This window comes from Phlebotomus papatasi, chromosome 2, assembly GCF_024763615.1.
Source record: "Phlebotomus papatasi isolate M1 chromosome 2, Ppap_2.1, whole genome shotgun sequence".
Taxonomy (NCBI): domain Eukaryota; kingdom Metazoa; phylum Arthropoda; class Insecta; order Diptera; family Psychodidae; genus Phlebotomus; species Phlebotomus papatasi.
The window spans coordinates 20,037,017-20,059,199 of record NC_077223.1 but is presented as its reverse complement, the minus strand read 5'-3'; the positions used below and the strand labels follow the sequence as shown (position 1 = coordinate 20,059,199).

At 33.8% G+C, this 22,183-nt stretch overlaps 1 protein-coding gene across 3 annotated transcripts in view; it reads left to right on the top strand.

Annotated features, from left to right (window-relative positions):
- Nucleotides 1–22,183, top strand: part of LOC129803044 (KH domain-containing, RNA-binding, signal transduction-associated protein 2) — a 183,576-nt gene that overhangs the window by 16,754 nt on the left and 144,639 nt on the right. Inside the window, exon 1 of one of the 3 annotated variants that reach the window (XM_055849360.1) lies at nucleotides 15,136–15,779. The exons of the other annotated variants lie outside the window; for them this stretch is intronic. The gene's annotated coding sequence lies outside the window, so the exon portion shown is untranslated. Of the gene's footprint in view, nucleotides 1–15,135; nucleotides 15,780–22,183 lie in introns of those variants that run through there. 3 annotated transcript variants of the gene reach the window in all.

The following is a 22,183-nucleotide window of genomic DNA, read 5'->3' as shown; positions in this document are numbered from 1 at the left end:
TATTTAAAGTCAAAAGTCCTTCTATTGTGAACAAACTTTTTCAACTATGTGGTATTGATATAAGTTATATAGTCGGGAAAACCATTAAAACTAAGAGGTCTGTGCTTCCTCTGCATCGATCTATATAGTACAATTAATACTACGCCAGAATGAATTGCATAATTATTCTATATTTATGATGAATTTCATAAGTTTTTCAAATACTTCATAATCTTTTGAATATAAAGTTATTAACAATTTATCTTAATTATAGTAGTTTTATTAGAATCTAGTTTGAAAGTTTATGTATTCTTATGTTGAATAGTCATTTTTGTTGTAGAATTACCTAAAGATGTATGTTGTAAGAGAGTATATTTTATCACAATCATGTTGAATATTGCAAAGTAGTCTTGTCCGTGTAAATAAATAATATCAAGTATCCTTCTGGTATGATTTTCAAGACCATTAAACCAACAATTTCTTAAAATTTAACTGCATAATAAAATGAAGTATATCCAAAGTATATCAACTAGTCATTAAATAAAGTACACGGAAATAATGAGAGAAATATGAGACTTTAATTTTAAAGCTTACACGTCGGATGGAGGCGCCTGGTGGAATTGCATTCTTGAGTTTTAAACATCACAGAACTGTTTATTATTTGTATTAAATTGAATTCTTCTCAAGTAGATAATTGTGCATTACTTCATGCTGAATAATAGAATTTTGTTTCAATTAAATAATAATTTATAATGAATGATTTTAATGCGATGGAGGCGCGGAGTTTAATAATTTAAACAATTTTAAGCATATGCAATTTGAATGGAATGGAGCACTTCAACCATAATAATTTCATTCTTCCTTAACTATTAAATTTATTTTACATCTCATTAATGAGGATACACACAAGTGTTGTTGAAAAGATATGTGAGTAAAGTTTAGAGTAGGATCAATTGTGGATTAAAGTAATTATATGGAGGTTTTCTATACTCTTCTTTAAATGGATAGGATATACATGTACAAAATACATTACATTTTACAACATATCTAATACAGGAGAAGTGGCAGAAGTGGTATTTGCATGAGGATATTGCAGAAAGTGTTCCCACTATTGGATAACAAATCGCTCATGCAATATTACAGAGGCGTAGGGTGGAGTCTACACTTGTGGATGTTATACTATACACTTATGGACACCGTGCAAAAATCTTAAGTTTTTACGTAAAACAGTTTTCGAAAATTTATAAATAATTAGTTTATAATGTAATTAACAACGTTTTTGATTTTTCGGAATCTATTGAATATAGTAACATAAGATTTTTGCGTTGTCCATAAGTGTGTATAACATCCATAAGAGTAGATTCCACCCTATGCTAATTATCTGGACTTTTATTCATACTACAAATAGCGCAGAAATATCGGTTTTTGTGACTAGTTCAATGATGTATAGTGTTGCAAAATTCAAGAAGAAAGTTTTGGCAGTTTTAGGTCAAGTAAACTGATTTATACTTAAACGCTTGAACCTATTTTTAAATTTAACCTTAACAAAAGAATAACGTGGAGAATGCGTAAATTTTGTAGGAAGATAGTTGTTGAACTATACAGTACTATGCAGAGGAAACCGGGTATGTTTGGGACGTTTTTCCGTGTTTCGACTTTGAGGCATTATTCCAAAAAATAATCATTAAAAAACACTCGATGGAGCTCAGAAAATAAATGAGTTTTTTGAAAGCGGGAAAATGTTTAATGCGTCGTTTTGTCCCTATCATTCCCAATCCGAGGCACAGTGGAACAAAAAAGGGGATGTTCACACCGTGTTTTTTTTTTTTTTTGGTTTAATTTGATATTTTTGGCAATAAGGAACTTCAGCTCTAGGTTGTATTTCTCAGTCAACAATCCCATCGTGGATTACATTTTAAATTCCTTCAGTCTTCTTCCCAGAGATATTTTTCCATCACTTAGCCACAGGTTATAAGACTTAGAGGCCAAATGGCTAGGGGTTAAATCTTAGAGTACGTAGGCTCAGTCGATCTCAGTTGATCTTCGAATAATTAATATGACTTTCATTTTATCCCCGGTCACTTTTTAGTTATTAAGTTAGTTATTTAGTCATTTAGAATATTTCCAGTTGGATATTTCGTCAATATATAACAATGACCTTGAACCACCTCTTGTTTAGATTTCCGAAGGTCAGAATAAAATAGGGGAATGTAGGCATAGTTCGCACAGAGTGAATCTTCAAACAATGCAAGTTTTCTCTTGGTTTGTAAAGAGCTGACCTACCATTTCTCATCTCATTTCATGAGCTTAATAATGAGAAAATTTGCGTTGTTTGAAGGTTCACTCTGTGCGAACCATGCCAACATTCCTCTAACTCTATTACAGTTGTGCATTTTTTGTTATTTATTTTACTCTATTTGTCTTTCACACAAAAAATCAATTAAAAAAAAAATGATGAGTACAAGATTCACAAGTATTTCTTCGTTGTCTTTTCCTTTTGTCATCTAAAGGAAATCTCACCGTTCCGAAATAGACAAGATTCCAAATTATCCCATCTTACCCTATGTTACTGTGGAGAATTACCTGTGGTAAACAATAATTTCTCTGTGATAGGATTCTGTGATATCTAAAACCCTCTTCTTCCTGCCCAGTTTACCTATAAATATATTGTGGTGTTATAAATCTGTCAGGGACTGTGTGTTTCTTGGGCTTCCTTCTACCGTTTGTGATATTCACGTACCTGGAAATATATATTCCTTTATTAAATATCTTCAACAGTGATCCGGAACGTAGGCGGCTGGATTTTCCAGAAGACGTTTCCTCGATGACCGCCAAATGCCCTTCTCCAAATCCACTGAGGCAGTGAAACACACTTTTCACCTTCACCAATTATTTTATTTACAAATATTCTCCTCTTAGATTGCACTGAACACGTTTAACTCTACGTCACGTAAATTTTTCTGTAGTTTGAACTAATATTTAATTTATAATTCACAAAATAAACTTATACACTTTTCTCCTCACGTCTCTGTGCAAAATCAAGTCTCTTATGTAATGCTTCAGACTAGTTCCCCCTCATTCCCCTACTTTCTTTCCAGCTGATCTTATTCACCACTTTTTCCTCCTTCTCTCTCCCTCCATGCATATTCAAAATCCAACCGTCTTTTGTCTCTTATTTTTAAGAGATCTCCAATCAATGGAAATTCTATACAGTTACATTAGTTTTTTTTTAACTTAATAAACTGACTCCAATATATTATAAAAATTTAAAAAGCCAATTTGAAGTATTTCAAAAGATACAAAGACAAAAGTAAGGGAGCACCGAGCAGGTTTGCAAGCGCTTGGGGAAAATCTAAATTTTGAAGAGCGTTTTCACCATTTATTATTTTTACGATTTTGCCGAACTTGTAGAAAAGAATAAGAATAAAACTACGGACCGATTTAAGTGAATTATGGAAAAAGCTCAGAATTAGGTTATCTTCAATTCATCATTCATTTTCAACCGCTTATCCCTATTGGGGTCGCGGGCCCATGACACCAAGGTTAACAGCCCACGCCTGTCGGTCCTCCGCCACTTCAGGAAGATGTTCGAGTTCGATCCCAAGGCGCTCCCATGCAAGATCCTGAATTTGATTCAGCCACCTTGTCCTAGGTCTGCCTCGAGGCCGAGGTCTCCTCACAATGGCTTGCATAGCTTTTCTGGGGAATCTTTCTTCATTCATGCGTTGAACATGTCCATACCATCGAAGTTGTGATCTCTCAACCCGAAGAAGCAGCTCCTCGACTCTTAGTTCCTCACGAACGGCCACATTCCTCACTCGATCTCTACGAGTGATTCCCTTAACCGCTCGAAGGTACCTCATCTCGGCAGCTTGTACTCGCGATCTTACCCTTTCGGTAATTACCCAAATCTCATGACCATAGATGAGAATAGGAATGAACACAGCTTTGAAAACCGATAATTTAGCCGATCGACTAAGCTCGGCCTTCCTCAACACGCTTCTGCCAAGCTCCCTCATAACTGCAGAAGCCTGACCGATTCGCGACGAGAGTTCTGCCTCCATCCTACCATCACTCGTGAATAACATCCCGAGATACTTGAACTTCTTCACCTGTGTCAATGAGGCTCCACTAACATGTAGAGTGCATCCCACAGATTCTCGGGAAATCACCATTACCTCCGACTTTTTGTCGTTCACATTCATACCTGTTTCGGCACAAACATTTACAAATCGGTCAAGTGTGCGCTGAAGCTTTTCAATTTGAATTAAAAATAATTTATGTAAACCTATTTTTCTGTCTTTTACAACTTGTTAAATTGAAAATTTCGTCCCAAAAAGGCAAATTTTTTAAAAACTGTAAATAATGTTATGATTTTACAATTTTATTCGAGTTTTCTTCCTGCCAATTAGGTACTGCTTTGACGAGGAGCTTCAGGGCACTCAATGGGTCAAGTGGTAGAGCACTCGCTCTATGATGCAAGCGTCCCGGGTTCGAATTCCCTTTAGGTCACCAGGAATTTTTCTGGCGTTAAAGGTGTTCGGATTGCATCCAGAGGGCTTCACTGCACTTAATTCCACGGACATGTGACTGATAATCTCATCCCGTACAAGAAAAAATAATAATTCATGTCTAGAAATCCCCTTGCGGGAAGGCCTAGTTCCTTCATGGAATGTTGTGCCAGCATTATTATTATTATTATTATTATTATTATTATAAACTGACTCCAAAACTAGAGTTTTCAGAAAAAACAATTAAATAAATGTGTATGATGATCCCGAGAGGCTTAATTGCGGTGGATTTTTAATAGTTCTATCTACTATTGTGAAAGTGGTTGAATAGACCTCTGTTCGCTTGGTACATAATTAGAAAAAGTGATTCCCAACCCACAAATTTAACCCAAATAGAGGTAGGAAAAAATTCCTGACTCCACCCAGACTTGAACTGGGGGGGGGGGCCTTTCGCTATCTAGGCGAATGCTCTACCAACTGAGATATGGGGGCACTGGCTCTGATTGTCTTTGCCACTGATCTTAACCAATTGCCAAGTGCACTTCAAATCGTTTTCGACTCACTACGAGCCTGGTATCTAGTTTTATTCTGATTGGCTTGACGAAAAGTAAAAAGAACAAATGTTTGTAAAAGAAGAAAAAATGTTCCCCAAGTGATTCTATTACGAACAAAATTTGTTTTTATTATATCCGTAACATTATTGATCTTTAACACTTGGAAGGACCCTAGTGGCAGCCGCTGCCAATTTAGTTTTCAATTTTATTTTTTATAGTGAAGAATATATCATTTCGCCTGGAGGCCTGATTGAATGCGTGCAGAATTTGTCTGGCTATTTTTTCGTTATAAAATTTTTAATAAAAATTAAATATTAATGTAAATATATTGCAAAAACAAAAAACTGCACTCGGAAGGACCAAGTGGCAGTTGCTGCCATATGCATTTTATATGGTAGTTTGACGTTCTGCAGATGTAATTTTCTTGATTGTTAGTGTATAAAAGCCTTAAAAGAACAAATTGAAAGTGTTTTTGCAAATTATTGAGAAGAATTATGGGGGAAAGTGACATGCCTTTGAATGCGGCAGCCTTTGAATGCTTCAATTTTTCTCTTATTTCCCAAAGCTCAAAATCCATTTTGTTAAGTGAAGTTAATAGAAAATAGTTAATATTATTAACTGTTGTTCATAAAAAAGAATTTTTGCTTTGAGAAATAAGAGAAAAATTGAAACATTCAAAGGCTGCCGCATTAAAAGGCAGACCACTTTCCCTTACTCCATGATTCTGATAAAGATGAAAACATCGAATGGTTAAAAATCTTTAGATACAGTACCCAAGGAGATGAAATCTCTGATTCAGACACCAGAAAAGAACTGACTAAAGCTCCGAATGTTAAAATATAAGTAAAAATATTAAAATATTATGTAAAATTCGATAAATCGTCAGTTAAATCAGCATTTGTCGTAACTTCCTTTTGACAACTTTTCAGGAGACGAAATTTTCAGTTCAATATTTTTTTTCTTAAAAATGAGCCCCGAATGCGATACTTTTGGGTCAAAATAATAGAAGTGGCACTAATAAACTGTAAGTTAACTCGAGAAAATCTTTATAAAATTATTTCAAAGCTGCAATATTGAGAAATATGTTAGAAGAACCACAATAATATTTTATCGTAACTTCCATCATTTATAAAGCCGTAACTTCCAATGTATGGAGATTCTGGAAGTTACGACAATTTTCTAAAATGCATTATATCAATTTGAATTATTCTAGTGATAATAAGCGCCTTTATTTGACTAAATTAGTCAATAATACTGTTATCCCTGTCCCTAAAAGCTTTTATTTCATAAGTTTTATTGAATAAATTTTGTGCGCCACGTCGCTTGTTTTGTTTTGAATTAATGACAGATGGGTAGGAATTTTTTCTCACTTTTTTCTCGTAAATATTGAATTAAAATGATTTCATGTTACACTATTCGCACTGTCTTTCGATATTTGGAAGAGTTTGTAAACGTTTTATTGAGAAATATTGCAATTTTGCTGCAAATTACAAGCCACACAAGTAAGCAAAAGAAGTTACGGCAAATGCTGATTATTGAAAATTTTGTATGGAGATTTGTCGTAACTTCCCCAAAAATGGTAGTTACGACAAATTCTGATAAATTTTTCTTAATTAAGGGCACTTACGATAATTTTTATTTAAAATATTTTTTATTGGGCTTATAAAAGTTTCTTTTTCACAAATGCGTTTAATAAGCAAAATTACGCTGATTGCAAATATGTATATATCTCAAAATCGCAAAAATGAAGTTACGATAAATGCTGATTTAACTGACGAAATGGCAGCGGCTGCCACTTGGTCCTTCCGTGACACTTTTAGTTAGGGTTCTACGAAGTATTAAATGATAAAAGCCATCTTCCTATTTATCCAAGAGTTGTCTCTCAAACATTTTCAAAAATACATTGTGCTTCTGTTATAGTAAATGAGCAAAGTGTTTGGTGGAAAATTGTATAATTAATATACCGAATTACTAACATGATCCTTCGTATTTTCAATTTAAATTACATTTTCTCTAGGATACTAAATTGTAGCAATTATTTGTGATAATGACAGTGATGGCAAAAAATAGATTTTGTATAGAGTTGGTGGTATCATAAAATGAGAACGAAACGTGCCATGTTGGTTTTCTTCCAAAATTATTCGTTTAGTATAGTACACATCTACTTAGAATCATCAGATTCATTATCTCGAGAATGAGAACAGACTGTTAGCAACAACTATGAGTCCCCTGAATGAGACACCACGCTTGCGAAAATGTCACTTTGTAACATTTCAACTCATTTTCCTTTCTCTCCCCAAGAAAATACTTTTTCCCATACTCCTCCCTTTCCACCCCCCTCGCAGCTATATAGCAGTTATTCCAACAATTGTGCTAGGTTTTTCACACCATCTTCCACGACTCAGGGGGCTCTTGAGTGAACAATTTATGAACATTCTCCAACGACAAATTGTATGGTTGGATGTTCATAAACAAAATATATTGCCATAGGACCATAAAGTTATGACACTCTTAGAGAGGAAAATAGAAAAAATTATCCTACTGGACAAATTAAAAAATATTTACTTCAGTCTCCTAAATTATGTTACAGGAAAATCTTGATTAAATTTATGTTCTCAAATTGTGTAAATATATTGCAAGACAAAGAGTATTAGTGAAGAGCCCCCAGTTCACGTTTCTCTACTTAACAAAATAAACCCTCTCTTGCAAATCTAATCTTTCTCTTCTGTCTCTACACCGTCTAATTAGTTTAGATATATGGTGAACATTTGTTAAAATACTTTTTTTTTACTGAGTGGCAATTGAACATGATGAATTTTCTACAATGTGCCTCAGAGATTTTGCAGATGAAATTGTCCCTAGGGATACCCTCAAAAATTCTTACTGTGGATTTGCCATAGTGAAAACTATACAAACCAACACAATTAAGTTGTATGAAAATATTCCACGAGGAGATTAAGTGGTTGCCACAAATTGAGAAGGAGGATTTGCTAATCGGGGGTGAATGATTGTGCAAGCAAGCAAATGTGGTTAGAGTTTGATCCAAATAACCCTTTTATCCCTCAACATGTGTGCTATGCTCGATAGAATGCTCGTTAACCTACTTTTTCCATCGGTAACTTAACTTTTGAATTCGTGATAAAATCCACTTAAAATATAAATTGATAACATAATTCGTATTGAATGTGTTTCATATTTGATCAGTTTCCTATTCATCTTTCAGTAAAATTGGAAAAAAATAAAAACAACTTTTGAATTAATATTAAAAATAATTGATAGTAAAATTATACTGCGATACATCGAGAGGAACCGAATCTCTAATCACAAGACAGAATTTTAGTTTATACCATGTGAAATTCAGATAATGCCCATTTCATAAAGTGTGCGCCTATTTGAATTTCTCAGGATTTATATTAGGGTAAGAGCTCATAATTTTGGACAGTTTCGAAATTTGGACACTTTGAGGGTAAAATTGGACACTAAAAATAACATAATAATAATAATAATGCTGGCACAACATTCCGTGAAGGAACAAGGCCTTCCCGCAAGGGGATTTCTAGACATGAATTATTATTATTTTTTCTTGTACGGGATGACGTTGTCAGTCTCATGCCCGTGGAATCAAGTGCAGTGAAGCTCACTGGATGCACTCCGAACACCTTTAACGCCAGAAAAATTCCTGGTGACCTAAAGGGGATTCGAACCCTGGACACTTGCATCATAGAGCGAGTGCTCTACCACTTGACCCATTGAGTGCCCAGTTTCTAAATTTGGACACTTTGAGGGTAAAATTGGACACTAAAATTAAATTGATTAAAATGATGGAGTTTTATTCCAATATTTGATGAATTCTGTCTAAATATTTGTTCTTTTTGGAAGATTTTAACACTAAATACGTTAAAATTTTGAATATGATTTGAGTTAAAATTGCTTTGTTGAAAATTCAGTGTAAATCAGAGAAAAGAAATTGTGCATTTCTGTGTGTTCTTTTGTATCAATGGGACAAAGAAAAGTTCACTTGTACATTTTTTTAGTTGATTACCTCTTGGACCTCTTGTTAAGCAACAGCAAATAAAAATCGCGATCCAGCTATGACAACTTATGACCTCTTTTATGTATCTCTTAGCCAACTTCTGACCTCCTTTTGCAAACGCGTCGTCCAAAAGGAGGCAATATTGTACTTAAATTGTAAACAAATTTGCTTGGCTTTAATTTCACTATATGGATTTACCAACTGTTGTCTGCTATTGGCATTTTTTACCTATTATTTTACTTCTCTATACAAGTTTTTGCAATTAAAAGTTTCGTAATAAAAAGTTGAATTAAAACATGTTTTATTCAACTTTTTGTGTTCACTGAGTTGTGTTGAATTTTAAAATCTAACAATAAATTTCTATTGCAATCTCTTCATTTTACTATTTTTTAACTATTTTTCTTAGATTAAAAAATTAAATTCGACTTTTTACGCTCGTAAACACAAAAGTGTTACAGGTCCATTTAATAGCAATTAAAATCATTATTGGCATGCAGAAAGCATTTTAAGGGGTTACGTGGGTTTCATTTCACAATCTTAAAAATTCAGCCGTTGCGATCTGATTTTCGGAGACCTTTTTGAAAAAACTTCCTTAGCGGTGGACAAGATTTCTCAGATCTGACTGACTCTTATATAATTCATCTGACGTCAAAAACCTAAATATTTTCTCCTAGCAGATGAGTTAAAATTCGAGGAACAGATGAAAGAAAACGTACTTGTTCGCAAAAAATAATTTATTTTCAATATTCCTTGGTGAAATAATTAAAAGTGTATTGATAGTGAAATTAGAGTTACTGAATATTTATTTTTTAATTAACACAGATTTGTAAATAAGTTTAATCACACATAATTCCTCATACTCTTGCAGACAAATTCTAGCGTGAAATATTAAGAAAGTGATGAATGGCGGACTTTTTGCTAAGACTCTGATAATACAGTGATTCAACAAATTAGGTAAATAATAGCAATTTTGTTTGAAACTCGACGAGAAAATTGGTTCTGTAGATTAAATACACTCAGCGAAATTTAATTAAGAAACTTGCATAGAGTGGGTGGTGTGGGTCGTGTGTAGATTCGATCAGCCTAAATTTTTTTTTGTACTATATAGGCCTGTATAACAACTTTTTCTATGGCAGTGAACCGCGCTCACTACCATTCGTGCGTGCACGAGAACCATTTTATGCAAATTTGTTCAAAGCTGGCGCGAAAATAATTAAGTTCACCTCTAATTTTTTAATAAAAACCTAATGAAAATTTAAAAATATATATTTTTGCATTCTTTTTTTTTGTATCCCCCCCTTCCCTAACCCCCCTTACCAAGGTCTTAGGTCATGAGACCTATTTTGACCAGTTCCCGATATTGGCACTCATTTTTGTATTCTATGCGATCGTCTTTCTTAAAATAACACACTAGAATTGATTTGTTATACTCACATATAGTTTTTGAAACGGCTCTCTAGTAATTTCCGTCCATACCCGTTTTATGGCAGTTTCTGCGCTAAAGTTGACAGCAGTCCTCAAAAATTTCACTGGATAGTATCACCCACAGGTTTTTCTAATGGATTTAAACCCGAGCAAGGCGCTGACTAGTCAGAAACCTTCAATTTCTTCTCATAAAACCATTAAAAAAACGCGTTGTTTTGTTGTAAGATCACATCTTCAAGGAGCTAGGTTTGAATGCACGGAGTCAGTACGGTCTTTAGAAGATTCTGATACTTCTCTGCTAAATTTTTAGTGGAAATCCAGATTTTGGATATCTTGCTGTAGCAGTAAAAGACCGCCCATATCATGATACTTTCATCGTTAAAATTCCTGCTCATCAATAACTTACTTTTCTGCCACTTGTGATGTCAGTATTTTACTAGTTCACCAAAACCATCAAGGATATACCTTTTTTTGTAAGAAAGGACAACTTTTTTCCATTTTTCACTCATCTCAATGTTCTTTTCAGCAAATGTGGACTGAGTAATTTTTTATATGAACTAACGTGATGCATTTTGCTAAAGAAAATTACTAAAATACAGTGAATAATGTTCAAAAGTACATTTTATTTTGGGGTGCCGATACGCGGGACAACCTTCCGATCCGAGGAACACTGACGATCGCTGGTACATTTCCCTTATATTTTTTATTATGTTGAATAAAAGACGCGAAGAAAAGGGACAGATAATCCTAACCGGCTTATGTAGGTGAGATTCTTAACGTGAGCTAACTCGGAGTGCATGCAAATTCGATTTGGAGCTGAAGTTGGGAGACGCCATTCAGTTATCTTGAATCAAATTCGTGAAATTATACAAATTTTGTATTTAAACCAAAATATCAAGGATTTGGATGAACTGACAGAAAAGTGTTATATGGGTGAAATGTAGACCAGAATGTTCTCTATAATTTTGCCGTAGAACTTAAACTCATCGATTACTCAGAAGCCAAGATAAGCGAGGTTTTTTGTTTCTTAACTCGTTTTTTCATCCAGAGTGCCCCAAGTGTTCATTTGTTGAACTTCAACTAAATCAAAGAATTGTTGTATTTTGCGGGACTTTCCATTTAAACCCCTATTTTAAGTGTCTTGGTGGAGTAGAGGCAGTCAAATTGGCATCTGAGTGATTTCAAAGCGTTATTATGGGAAAAATCAATTTTTTCACACTTAAACGGCAAAATCGGAGTGATAGCGTAGTCTGAGCGGAAAATGATGTATGGACGAAATGTAGAGACAAATGTGCTCTACAATTATGTTGAAGTAATCATCAAAATCGGTTTAGCGACAGTCGAGATAATTGAGGTTATGTGATATTGAAATTGGTTTTTCGACTGTGGCGCCCCTGGTGTTGGTCCCACGAAGTTCAAACATTCTATAAAGTTGTAGCATTTGGTGAGATCTTTCGTTTAAGCCCTCATTCATCAAAATCGGTCACATAGAACCGGAGATATGATTTTTTGAATTTCGTGAACTTTGACCCCTCATATCTCCGGTTCTATTGAAACCACAGCGCGCATACGCACCATTTTGGAAACGTCCTAGACTGGACTACAACATACTAAAATTTCATTAACTTGCACAATGCCGTTTTTGAGAAAAGTGACTTTGAATTTCGATGAATTTTGACGCTATCACAGCGCCACCTGTGGTGACTTTTTGAACTTCCATCTGAAAGTGCTCATCGAGACGAAACCAAAAAGGTAAAATTTAGGTCGCTATGTTAATTAGAACCGGAGATAGAGGCCGGTCAATGTTCGAACTTTGACCCCTTATAGCTCGGGTCAGGGGTTATGGATCGACTTAAGGTTTTTTTGTTTGATAGGTATAATCAACGGCTACAACATACTAAATTTTCAGCCCGATGCACAATGGAATTTTTGAGTTATTTAACTTTTAAGATTTAAAAATTTTCTTTTTAAAAAAAGCGCCCCTAGCGGTGGTTTTATGAACTTGCGATGTTAGAAGGGGAAGTGGCATTTCACGAGAGCTTTCCAAAAAGCCCTCACTTTTTAAATTCTGACAATTAGAACCGGAGTTATGGCCATTTTAAGAAATTTTTTTTGGACCCTTATAGCTCGGGTCAGGGGGGTCGGGGGACCTTAAGTTTGGTATTGATGGAAAGCTCTAAGGCCCAGCTATAACATACTAAAATTTGAGTCCGCTGAATGCCATAGGGGCGGAGCTATTGAGAAAACAAAAAAAGGGGGGTCTTCAAAATGGCGGAAGGAGGGGTGGGGGGTGGGGGGTCTATGCACCAAGTTGCAATTTTCACCCGATATATAACCTTTGCCGAAAACCGCAAGTCGATATCTTTTTTAGTTTAGGAGCTATTAAGCTCCAAAGAGCGGCCGGCCGGCCGGCCGGCCGGGAACGTAAATTAGCCACATATATATTCGTGATCAGGAAGTGCTGAAACACATTTTGGCCAAATTTGAGGTCGATCGAACGACATGAAATTTTGTTAGGATTATAGTAGGTGAGATTGTTAAGAATCTCACCTAATACACTTTTTTTAGTGTATACACGACTCACATAACCCACGTAGCCCCTTAAGTAATCATAAAAAAAATTAGCAAAAAATTCTGATATTAACTTTTTTAATTAGTAGTTATTGTTTAAAAGTTATATCCACATCCAAATACAAAATACAGTTGTGTGTGATTTAAATATTTCTTCCTCAAGGAGGTTTCCTTATTTACAAAATAAAATGATATCTATATTAGGCAATACTGTGACGAAGCGCTAGTCTTCTGTTTCTAATACTTTTGTCAGGGTGAAAGGAATACCTATTGACAATTTAAGAACACGTGTCAGGACAGGACCTATTGACACCCTTCTTTGTGTACCATTTGGAATACGAAATTTGAACACTTATCCTTATCGAAAAACGTAAATTAATGAAAAACGCCATATTTTTATATTTTATTAGAAACACTAAATAAATTTCAACATTTTGACAAAAGTGTCAATAAGGGTTCCCCGTCGAAGAGGTGGTCATTCGACCCTATTTACTTTATTTAAAAATAAAATCACGAAAAGCAGATAATTTTTGACTTCCCAATTAAGGGAACCCCCTTATTCAACTTTCTCAAAGTTTTGCATTTTTTTCTTTCAAGTAATACTGTTAGGAACTAAAACTTACAACTCTGACATATTTTACATCTCAATTTAGCCAAATGTTTTTTTTTTACGGAATTCTCAACAGTTTTTACTCCTCCGATTTCCTTTGGAAAATTGGTAAGGGTGCGAGGTCGTGAGGTGAAAGTAATAATTCTTCTCAAACTTTTCTCATTGGACGTTTCAATTGCTCCAACTCCACGGAGAGAGCAATATAAATCCGTAGGTTTTCTGATACCTCAAAATTAACAAGAGTTCTATTGGGATGTAATTTTGCGGATTACGAAAAATTATGCTACACAGGCTTCAGATTTAGAGGTTTAGAGGAGAGTGGGGTAGTTTAACGTATGCCTGATTTTCGAAAATATAAAACTTCTGGAAAATAAGTTAATGTATGGAAATTGTGGTGTATATTTCCAAATAGCCAATATTTAAGAGAAATAGGTTGGTTTAGTAAACTTGCAAAATATAGATTGCCTTACTTGGTCTCATCCTCACCTAACTTTCTAAAAAACTTTGTAAAGTTTTTTTTTAATAAAGCATAACATTGGCATCAAAAGATTCTTCATGCTATTTGTATCTCTGATCTGATACACTGAGAAAAAAAGAGGGTGCGATTGACTTTTTTTCCTCATAACTTTAACACTTTTTAGGTGTAAAAATATATCAACAGGGGTAAAATTAACATGAAAAAGGGTAACTTTAACCCCCAATACACCTAAAAAGGGTAATATTTGCACCGATTTTGGATCAATACTGCAGGGTAAAATTAATATTTCCGGAATGTTATTTTAACTTTTTCGGATTTCTCTCAGTGTACCTTGTCGTATTGCTAATGCAAAGCAAAGAAAAATAAAACTCTTGAAAAAAATTAAATCTAAGTTAAAAGTTCGAGCATAATGCTAAGCTGGAGTGCTTTAACATCCCTTTTTTGCATTCTCAACAGGGAATCTCCACAATTTGTTGTCATCTTAAGCTTCTATACCAGTATTTGTTGAACAGACAATTTACTATATTAATACTCTGTGAGGACGATAAGACGTGGCGAATATTTTCTTTCCATCACAATTGTTGATGTGTCTTATGCAGATTTTCCCAGCAAATCATTCTCACTTTCCATTCTCTTGGTCACCAAACGTGAGACAGTTTTAAGTTGCTCATTTTTCCTCTTTACCAACTCTCTCACTCTCATGTATCTGCTCCCCCGGAAAACTCGCAATGAGATGCTTTTCCCGCCATAATTCTGTGAGTGGGAAAGAGATGATGATTATGTTGGGAAATTCTGTACAGTGTGTTTCGGAAAAGTGTATACTAAATGTTTTTTTTTAAGGTAAGAATCGGGATATTGGATGGTCTCTTTCACACTCATTTAGGTGGAAAAGTGTGTATACAAAATATTCGGTAAATCATCTCACATTTGTATTTTCCACGCTTTTCCTCTCTCTCGTGTTTCAATAAACTCTTTCTCTCATTCTCTCTTGTGAATTTTCTCTCAGATTCTGGGTGAGATTCTCCATTCAGAGCATATTGTGCACTAAGGACAGTATTCTGATACAAACGGATCGGCTTTAGAGCTGAGTCGTTCTACTGAACCATTTTTCCACCGAAACAGTTATTCGCCGATCTCGAAGGTGTATAGTCGCACTTAGTAGTGGTCCTACTAAAACACCGTTGATTGACTAATGAGATAGATTTTTGGTGGTGTTAAAGGAGAGAAAAAAAATGGTAGTAAAAGTACTAAAATACCTTTAATATTAAAGAGTACCAAATTTCAGTGTCTGTTTGCAATTAAAACAATTTAATTGAACAATTTTGTGTGGAGTTGATGGAATTTATTTGTTCGATATTTTGAAAGTGATGCAGACAGGAGTTAGAAATAATTGCAATAGCACAAATAATTTCTCGTGGAAGTGGTAAAAATTCCATGAATACAAAAATAAAAACCCACATAAATCTGTTACATTAAATTCTTAAGCTACTAATTGTGACAATTAAAATGCTCCCAATAAAATAAATCTAATACGTCTCGCAGTAAATTTAATGTGCTTTCAACTGTTGAATTAACGATAAATTGCAGCATCATGGGACGATATTCAATTGATGTCGATGTAAGCTAAATTATTAATTACTTTTACGCTCATTTTTCAAATCTCTTTAATGGTGCCATGAACCTCTGTTTTCCTCAATATCTCTGCGAATATTTATTCAATTGATTCTCTATCTCAGTGATAAATCTGCCTTAACCCATATCTCCCTTCATTATTGTGGGGAGTATAATACCACAAAAATTCTCTTCATCATATTATACTCTCTTATAAATATAAGTACACGCTACAGCAATTACAAGCACCCTCAACAGCTTTTCGTTGAATTTGTGCCGTAAAAAGAAACAGTAAAAACAACTTTTTAGCAACTTTAATTTGTGAGTAGAGCACAAGAAAATGTATTTATGCAATGCTCAAATTAAAAAATATGCATTTGAAATAATTATTTTCTCTTATTCAGATTTTAAATTCAGGAGAGAATTTAAAGAAGTTTTAAACTTTTTTTTCTGTTTTTATTTAGTAGAGTGGAAGATTTCACACATGTATGCCTTTTGAAGATTAAACATAGTTTTTTCAGATAAATTAGTATATTTAAGGATAGTGCAGTGGATTTTTGAATAGCAAAAATTGAAAGGAGAAAATATCCATGCTATTTACTGATCTTATAAATAAAGTATAAATCTTTAAAATGTGCACACTATATGTGCCCACTTAATGTGTTGCTCTTGTCATATACAACTTGTGAAAAAACTTTTCCACCGTTTTGCTCTGGAGGTTGATCACCAATGCTAAGACGGCGGTCGACTTTTCGTTACGTTTCAAAAATCAAATGATTTAATTAAATAAATAAAATAAAATAAAATAAAATAAAGAAAAAATGTTAATTTAAATCTTACGGTTTCATTTCATACATTATTCCATTTGAAAATGACAACATTTCGAAAGTTGGTAAACTTGTGTGTTTCACGTGTATAGCTTTTCCTAAAAAAAACCTTTAAAGAAACACTGTAGAGGTAAAAGCGTGCTCCCTTCGGATCACTCAAGATTCGGACAATTCATTTTTTCTCTATGTTCCTTGTGAATTTCACCTATAACTCTTTTGAAAATTGGAGACATTGGACTAGCTATTAAAATATAATGGGCCAAATTAATTTAAAACAAAATTATTTGTGCGAGGCATAAATCGTCCGAAGGTAGCGCGCTTTCCCCTATAGGAAATCCCGTATCTTGGAGTAAAGACTCTAAGTCGTCTTAGTACCGTAGATGCGGATGACTTTGTCCCTCACTTACACTGTACTTCACTTATCGGTAATGGTAGATCGGATTGGTGAAGACCATCCTTAAGTGCTAGAATTAAAGAAAAGCTTATGAACATCAGGGGGAAAATTCACCCCCGAAGGCCAAAATCACGAACATCTACGGTATAATAAATAAATAAATAAATCAACCATATAAATATAGGATCGAAGAAACAGGAGACAGCCAAAATCCCGAACGCAAAAATCCCGAAAGCCGAAATCCCGAACGCCAAAATCAAGAAAGGACCAAAATCCCGAATGTTCAAATTTCTGAAAGGGATGAAATTGTATGGAGGATGTGTATAGAATAATTACCCAAGACAGAAAATTTCCCTTTGTCTGTATAGCAAGCGCGAATTTTAAGAATTCGGGATTTTGGCCTTTTCGGGATTTTGGTGTCTGTGATTTTGGCTTTCGGAGTTGTGACCGGGACCCGAAGAAACACCAGTTCATCAGGAAACATTTATTTGCAATATCATCAAAATATTTAATTTTATTTGATATAATATATATAATAAAATTAAATTATATTTTTTCATAATTCCACTTCTTTCTGCAATGACATGTTTTAAAATTTGGTACCCCAAATGATACGAAATAGAATGCCAATTAGACATGATTGATTTTTTAAAGTGCCAATAGGTATTCTTTCGACCCTAGATTTGTTTTTCGAAACTTTGCACAATCTTTACTCAATGTTTTCTTGCTCAATTATTTCATTATCCAAAAAACCGGAAAAATTACCGATCTTGAATTTTTAAAGTTAAGAATTATGTTAATCTGTTGATTACTTCTTTGATTTAGTCAAGATTGGATTTATTTGTAAAGTTAACACCAAATATGACTATATATCTCACCTAATCAGTCAGCAGGGACCTTTCGACATTCATTTTTCCTTACGTTTCTGCATACAAGGACTGAAGACTAATGGCAAGTTCTTTTCTAAAGAGACTTGACTTATCAGTTTGATATATTTCGATATCGCGCATTAAATAATTAACAAAACAATTTTCGCAGAAATAATATAAGAACTATACGATCAAATTTGTTTAAGTCGCGGTGGAATATCTGCAAAATTTTTACAAGGAAAAGTGAAAAATAGCTTCATTTTTTATTAGGCTTGATGGGCCCCTGCAGTCGATAAAGTTCCGGTAAATCAACTTTTATTGTAAATGAAATGCATTATTACCCCTATATGATTTTTTGTTAATTTTTAGTTTAAAATTATTTATTAATCAGTTTTTTTGAATAATTTTCATAGTTTCATTATATCAGATATGGAAAATAATTATAAAAAAAAACATTTTTAAAGATGCTCTAGTTCCCCCTACTGAAATTAGATACCTTTTTTTTCTTTAAAGTTAGTAAATCTTCTCGAGTACACAAAGAAGTCTGTTAAATTTCTTCATTTATATATAAGCAAGATTCTTAAATGTATTAATCAGTTTATTAAACATAATGTAAAAATGTTAAAGAATTTGTAAAAAGTTTGTATATTCGAGCCTACAAAGACTTTTAGGAACATTTCTACAAAGGGCAATATATACATTATAATTACAGGCTAGGTTCTACTTAGCACCTCAGGACATTCAATGTGTGTAATTAATCCATGAACAACGTAATTTCATCATTCATTCCTTTATTTACAGAACCGAAAATGAGGAAAAGAAAAAAGCCTAAAGGGCATTTTCAAATGCCTCATTTAATTTTAATAATAAATTTTCTATGTTCAAATTCCCACGTAAATTTCGCGTCAATAATTCATTTTTGTTATAATTGTTCAATTACCTTTAGATTATTTTCCTGCCATTTAAAAAAAACTCAAAAGAATTTGGAACGACTCAGGAAATTTTGCAATGTTTTTAATTTTTGTCGTAGAGACAATCTTTATTTTTTTTTAGTTCAAGCTTTACTATTTAGGGGAAGGCTTTTAGGCTTCGTACGGACTCTAGCTTCGAACACTTCATATTTTTCCCAGATTCATTAATAGAATGGGAAAACATGAAGCGTTTGAAGCCAGAATATGTGCGAAGACCAAAAGCCTTCCCCTACTGAAAAATTGATTTTTAAGACTGCATGAATCTATTAGATTTCTTGTAAAATACCAATAAGAAAACATAATCAAACTCTATCGAATAGTGAGACACATAAGTCGTTTTAAAACTAGTTTATATTTATTTGGAAAAATAATACTTAACCAGCATGAGATGGACCCTCTTCCCGTTATTGCAAGTGGTCAGTACCTATATATTATACCAAAAATTTTCATCTGATATAGTCTGTTCTATTCCTTAGGGTATTGCGTCTGTAAAAAAAGGTTGTTTGAAGTCCGCAAAATAAATGAGTTTTCGTGGAGAAAGAAAATGTAAGAAATTATATTTTCTCTCAAACTCTTCTGCTGCGGGGCACATTGAGACAGAAATGTAGCAATTGCAGTCATTTTTCCACTTTAAATTCAAATTTTAAACTTATTTAAAAATTGTGTTTTTATGTTCTGTCCTCGAAATTGCTTCCGATTAAATAGAAACGACATTAATATACTCTTTGAAGGACAGAATTATTGGTATTTGGTAAATATTTCTCTGTTAAACTTTATATTTTAATCTTAAATTTTATCCTTTGAAAATCTGGACAGAAGGGTTGTCTTGAAAAACAGCTTGAAATTACCGAGCGAGACATCGGTTAATCCAATTATATCTAAAGATTTTAATTCAATATACTCACTACACTCAATATAGGGTAAAGGAGGGTAATACGTACATAGGGCACGCGAACATCAACAAATCGTATTGAATAACGTAAATAGTTAGAGATAGAGATTTGGAACCTTCGGAAGACCCCACCATAAGTCAATCGAAGGATCGTTAATATGCCCCTCATTTTCCTCCCACCCCTCCCCTTCCTCTCCAAAACCATGGTTTTTGGGATTGCTCGAAATCTCGTCTTACGATTTATTTAAATTTTTAGAGATTACCCCAGGGGGACATTTCGTCAAAATACGAAAATAGGGGGAAGTGGGGCACCTTTGAAAGTGGGGCATTTTGAAATTGAGATTTTTCACCTATGTTTAAGTGGAACTGCGCCATATCATAACGTAATTTAGCTTCTCAATCTGTTTGTGCAGTTAAATTATATCACGATAAGGCTCAATTTTAATTAAAAATATGTAAAAAATCCCAATTTCAAAGGTGCCCCACTTCCCCCTACCGTTGAATCATTCCCAATATGGATTTTTTAAGTTTAAGGTTTAAAATACTCCAAAAAGGGCATATTTCTCAACCGAATAGGGTCATATTTGTGCTTGTTGTTAAGGTCTTGGAATTTCTGACTTATCTGAACCGGCTTGGCTATACAACTTTAGGTGCACGAATATGTCCCTAAAAAGCAAAAAAAAATCACGAAAGACGTAACTTTAAGTATCTCTAGGCCATAATTTTTCAACAGATATAAATGAAAATTTTGGAAAGTGAAAGAAAAATAATTTTGAATTGTTTAAAAAAATATTTTAAAATAGGTTTTAACTGTTTTGGCCTCACTGTACAATGAGGGCAAGATTAATATTTCACATAGTTCTCTGAAGATCGCAACTAAGTATCTCTTAGGGTAAGGGCTCATAATTTTGTCCAGTCTGCTTATAAGCATCGATGTTCCAAGTTTGAAGTACAATATTTTCAATACTAATTTACTTTTTTGTTACTCTCTTTTCAGAAGGGTTGTTCAGAAACTGAGCAAGCTATTTATCGTCTTATTTTTACTTAAATTAGTTTTAATACGTTTAAAAATGAATTGATATGTAGAGGTGAATTTGGCTCTTATTTTGGACAACTTGGTTATTAATTTGGACAACTTGGCTGTTAATTTGGACAGATAATCCGCCTCAACAGGATGCCTATTGTTCGTCATTTCATGAACCAATCTTACCAAGTCCTCTTCCTGTTCATGTAAGGGAACCGTACAATGTCACAAGAAGTTCGGAAATTTTCCATATCATTCATTAAAGTGAGTTGACTTCGGTAATCTAAGTACGTACGGATTCGCTCATTTCCTGGCCTTTCCGGGAGCCTTTCAAGGCATTTCTCGCTACCACTCTTTCATAGAGATGATGCTCCTTTGTTTCCCCAGGCATTTGTCCAACCTAGTCATCACAAAAGCTAAAACTTCACGAAATTTCGTGAGAAAAACACCTGTCCAAAATAAGGAGTATCACCTCACTGTTAAATTATCTTAAAAAATTTCCCATTTTTTACACGAAAAATCTAATTCACAAGGCAAATCTCACTTCAGGTCAAATGTACAAATCACTACCAACGTGAATCAACACAATATTTAATGAATATTCAATAATATCACTCAAAAAAAGCGAAGAAACATTGTTAGTACTTTACCACAGCTAAATAAGACTGAAGTAAACACGAAGTTCTGTCATATCTCTCGTAAGCAATTGCTCACACTGAATTTTCAACAAAGCAATTTTAACTCAAATCATATTCAAAATTTAACGTATTTAGTGTTAAAATCTTCCAAAAAGAACAAATATTTAGATAGAATTCATTACTAATAAAATATTAGAATAAAAATCCATAATTTTAATCAATTTATTTTTAGTGTCCAATTTTATCCTCAAAGTGTCCAAAATATGAAAATGGACAAAATTATGAGCCTTTCCCCTAATGTCTGGCTTCTAAGTTTTGCAAAGAACGCCACTTTTCTTAAATTTTCACCTCCTCGAGGGTAGATTTGAAGCATCCTGAGAAATTATATATTTTTTCTCATTCAAAGTTCCAACAAAAAAATGTCGGATAATTTTAGTAGTTTTAAAACTATAACTATATATAAATAGATCTCAAATATCGCTATCCCTTGTATAATTTTTTCACACAAAAAAAAAGTTTTATTGGGTCATTATTGCAGTGGAAACTCACGGAGTTTGATGCGTGAATATTTTGAACAATACCCACATGCAATCACGGATTAATTGCAAAGCCTTGCCGGGTGAAAATACCCACATTTCCAATTCACGAAAAGGATGCAAACAGTATTGGCGAAATGGGACATATTCGCATTATTTTACAGTTTAATTGCCGCCATTCTCTGAATTTGCTTAAATGAATTATTTCTGCTGTTCAGCATTTCAACAAGCATGTAATTACTAAACTCATTGCCTATTTT